Source organism: Colobus angolensis, unplaced genomic scaffold (assembly GCF_000951035.1).
Source record: "Colobus angolensis palliatus isolate OR3802 unplaced genomic scaffold, Cang.pa_1.0 Scaffold38, whole genome shotgun sequence".
NCBI lineage: Eukaryota > Metazoa > Chordata > Mammalia > Primates > Cercopithecidae > Colobus > Colobus angolensis.
In genome coordinates, this window is record NW_012117154.1 from 6,983,414 (window position 1) to 6,988,232 (window position 4,819).

Here is a 4,819-nt window from a genome sequence, read left to right on the forward strand (position 1 = left end):
AAGCAAGCTTCACCCCGCTTGGACCACTGCTCCCGACCGTGGCCAGCCCACATCACTGGAGCCGGGCTCTTTCTCCCGACTGGGGGCATTGCCAGGGTGTGTGCTGGGGTATGCCCCATCGCCCACAGGATCCAGCTGTGCGCTCCACTCACCAAGGGCAGCTCCAGACATCCCCTGCAAGCTCTGCTGGACCTCCCCCTCCCTCACCCACTGCTGTAACCTTACCGCCACCCTTGGTGCCAATCCTACACGTAGGAGCCACAAGCGCCTCTTGGATCCCAAGCCTCCAGGCAGGGTGGTTCTGAGTGGGGTAGCATGTCCCAAGCCCTGGCCAGTCCCGAACCCCCTGCACCACCCCAGCAGGACTCGGGGAGCTGTAGTGCTCTGAATTCTCAGTGGCCGATGGTGCATCATGCCGGTGAGAGGCAATAATCACAGCCTGACTCAGACACGCAGACTGCTGGGCTGTCATGCCTATTTCAGGAAAATTAATTATACCCCACGCCAAGAGGGAACTCGCCCATTAAACGTCTTCAACGCACCTGCCCAGAATGCCATGGCACGGCCTGCCTGCAATCCTGGGCACGGGAAAGGGTGGGCAGAGCCCCCAGGTTCCCCAGGTATCATGTGGGCTTGCAGGGTGGTGGCCAACAGGGCTCCAGGCCCTTCCAGCCAGGCCCGACCCTGTCACCACTGATACTGGAAACTGCAACCTCTGCCCAGGGAGTCCCCTTTGAAAGCCAAGACTTTGATCCAGCTGAGTGCCAGAAAAGGCCTTGGGCTGGCCCTGGCGCTGGCCTGAAGACCTGGCTCAAGGACCTGGCTGGGCTCTGTACCAGTCGGCCGACCACTGCCCACATGAGGAAGGCTGCCCTATGCCCTCTGGAGAGCTGGCCCTGCTGGCAAGCCTGTTTCCTTCTCCCACTTGCTCTTTGGGGTCTGCTAAGATGGACAGCAGGCACGTCCAGGACCAGGACACAGCTGAAATTCAGCCCAGGCCTCTGCGTCCCGAGCTTCACCTTTCCCTGGCAAGAGCTGACGTACACATTGGCGTAACCAGCTTGCACACGTCCCAGGACAAGCTTCCCAGCTGTGACTGACCATGGCTCACGTTTGCCTGGGTCCCCCCACCAGGCTCGCCCCAGGCCTGCCCTTGCTGTGTCCTCAGACATCCGGGGGCAGGCATGGCTGTCACCCTCCTGGCAGGCAGAAGAGAAGGGCTTGGAGCAGTTGTACAGCTCAGTGAGGCTACAGGGCTTTGCAGGGAGGAGCCGCCAGGTGCCAGATGTCACGTGTGAGCAAGGCAAGTCCCACAGACGGAACTGGCCGGCCTCTGTGCAGGCTTGGGACTTGTAGGCACACAAATCCACCCCATCCTAGAGAAGCTGTCATTGCCACATCTACCAATTGCGGCTGTTGCATTTGTGAGTGGTTTTCAAATGTGTTTTGTCATTGTTATCATAAAAATAAATTTTATAAGAACACCATTCCACCAAACACAGTAAGAGTGATGGCTTCAGGCAAGCCCACAGCCTCCCTAATGCTTGCTGTGGCCTGGCATCTACTGTCTGACCACGGAGACGTGGACAGAGGCGTGTGTATCCCCCATCCCCTTCCCACGTGGAGATACAATAGGTAATTAAAGCACAGTCAACCCAGGAGACGACATGAAAAGAGGACATTCTCAGGAACAAAGAGGAGACGAGACAAACCAGCTGGACACAGAGTAAGAAGGCAGGAACACAGGCACGTCACTCCTTACACTCAATGCTAAATGGGCTTCAGCAACCTATGTGTGGTGTATATATACGATGGAATACTACTCAACCATAAGAAACAATGAAGTAATGGCATTCGCGGCGACCTGGATGGGATTGGAGACTATTATTCTAAGTGAAATAATTCAGGAATGGAAAACCAAATATCGTATGTTCTCACTGATAAGTGGGAGCTAAGCTATGAGGGTGCAAAGGCATAAAAATGACACAATGGACTTTGGGGACTCAGGGGGAAAGGGTGGGAAGGGGTGGAGGGATAAAAGACTACAAATCAGGTTCAGTGTACACTGCTCGGGTGATGGGTGCACCAAAATCTCACAGATCACCACTAAAGAACTTCCTCGTGTAACCAAATACCACCTGTTCCCCCCAAAACCCATGGAAATAAAAAAGTTAAAAAAGAATGTTAAATGGGCTAAACTCACCAATGAAAAGCAGAGATGGCTGGACTGGCTAAAAGACTCAAATGTACGCTGTCCGCAAGAATCACAGCTGAAAGACAAAGACAGACTGCAAATATAGAAACGGTCAAAGATACAGCATGCAAACCCTGGCCCCGGGGCAGCTGGCATGGCCGCGAACATCGCAGGCACGGTGGACTCCAGGGCAAGGAAGATGGACGAAGACAGGTTGAGACAGTTCATCAGTGACAAAAGGGTCAGCCCGTTAAGGAGACACACAGTCCTAAATACGCACGCACCTGATGAAAAGCTTCAAAACATGCAGCTGGAACTGAGAGCAATGAAGTCGCAGATGAAGGCACGAGCTTCGTCCACCACCTCGACACTCCTCCCTCAACAATGAACAGAGAAAGAAGACAGAAGGTCAGTGGAATGTAGACAGCTCCAACAACAGCATCGCCAGCTCGCTTGGATGTCTGGAGACCTCCCCCGACCACAGCAGAACGTGCACTCTTCTCACGGCACATGCAGCAGACTCTGTAATTTTAATTACAGCAGTCAGCTGTAAATTAAAAATGAACAACTAAAAGACACCTAAAAATGGCTAAGTATTATATAATTAGAAATGAAACACATTTCTAAGTGATCCACAGGTAAAGAAAGAAATTATAAGAAAAACAGAAAACATTTTGCTTTTTTCTTTTTTGAGACGGAGCCTTGCTCTGTCGCCCACGCTGGAGTGCAGCGGTGCGATCTTGGCTCACTGCAACCTCTGCTTCCCAGGTTCAAGTGATTCTCCTGCCTCAGCCTCCCAAGTAGCTGGGATGACGGGTGCATGCCACCACAGCTGGCTAACTTCTGTATTTTTAGTAGACACAGGGTTTGACCATGTTGGCCAGGCTGGTCTCAAACTCCTGACCTCAGGTGATGCACCTGCCTCAGCCTCCCAAAGTGCTGGGATTACAGGATGAGCCACCACGCCTGGCCTAAAAACAGAAAACGTGTTGAACTAAATGAAAATAAAAACACAACACACCAAAATATACAGGATGTAACTAAAGTTGTGCTTCTAGAGAAATCAGAGTTTTAAGTGTTTATATCGGAAACAAGATATAAAATCAATGATTTGATCTTTCAAAAAGCTAGAGAAGAGAAAATTCAACTCAAAGTAGAAAAGGGTGATAAGAAAGAGAGGAACTCAGTTACATAGAAAATGAATAAGCAATAAAGCAAATCCATGGAACCCAAGGGTGGATCTTGGAAAATTAAAACAAATTGGTAAACTTCCAATCAAAAAGATAAAAGAGAGTAAATACAGATCTTTAATATCAGAAATCAGATGGAAGACATTGGCACAGATTCTACACAACAGAAAGGTAATAAAGGAATACTGTGGACCAGGCGTGGTGGCTCACCCCTGTAATCCTAACACTTTGGGAGGCTGAGGTGGGCAGATCACCTGAGGTCAGGAGGTCGTGACCAGCCTGTACAATATGGTGAAACCCCGTCTCTACTGAGAATACAAAAATTAGCTGGGTGTGGTGGCAGCCACCTGTAATACCAGCTACTCTGGAGGCTGAGGCAGGAAAATAGCTTGAACCTGGGAGGTGGAATTTGCAGTGAGCCGAGAGCGCCCCACTGCACTCTAGCTTGCGCAACAGAGCAAGCAAGACTCCATCTCAAAAAACAAAAAAAACAAAAAAAAAAAAAAAGAGAGAGAGAGAATATTGTGGACTTTACACCAATAGACCTGACATCCCAGAGGACAGGAGCACGTGCCGTGACAGACATAAACTTCCAAACTCACTCAAAAATGAAATCCCAGATCTGAATGGCTCTCAACCTAGTGAAGAAACTGAATTTGGGATTCAAAACCTTCTAAGAAACTCTAGCCCCAAATGCCTTCTGTGATTGAAAGAAGCATTTAGGGACTCAAACATTCAAGGAAGAAATAATAACAATCCTACACAAGTCGTTAGAATCAATACAAGGTGCAGAAATTGACAAGCTGATTCTAAAATGTATACGGAAATGTAAAAGACCTAAAAAAGCAAAAATAGTTTACAGAAAGAACAAAATTAGGTGATTTCTACTACTTGGTTTCATCAAGATTTAAGCTATGAGGAGAAGAATAATCAAGACATGTGCTGTGCTGGCCAGGTGCAGTGGCTTACGCCTGTAATCCCAGGCTGAGGCAGGCAGATCACAAGGTCAGGAGATCCAGACCATTCTGGTTAACATGGTGAAACCCCGTCTCTACTAAAATTACAAAAAATTAGCTGGGCGTGGTGGTGGGTGCCTGTAGTCCCAGCTACTCGGCAGGCTGAGGCAGGAGAATGGTGTGAACCCGGAAGGTGGAGCTTGCAGTGAGCCGAGATAGTGCCACTGTACTCCAGCCTGGGTGGAAAAAAAAAAAAAAAAAGACACGTGCTGTGCCACAGAACAGATCAGCAGAACACAGCAGAGCCCAGAAGCAGACTCTCGAGTTGATGGTTACTTGATTTCTCACAAATGTGTCATATTAACTCAATGGGCAAAGCAGAGTCATTCAGTAAATGGCGCTGGAACAACTGGTTATCCACAGAAATAAAATAAAATAAAAATGAACCTCAACTGCTATCCCGAACCAGAGGCAAAAAT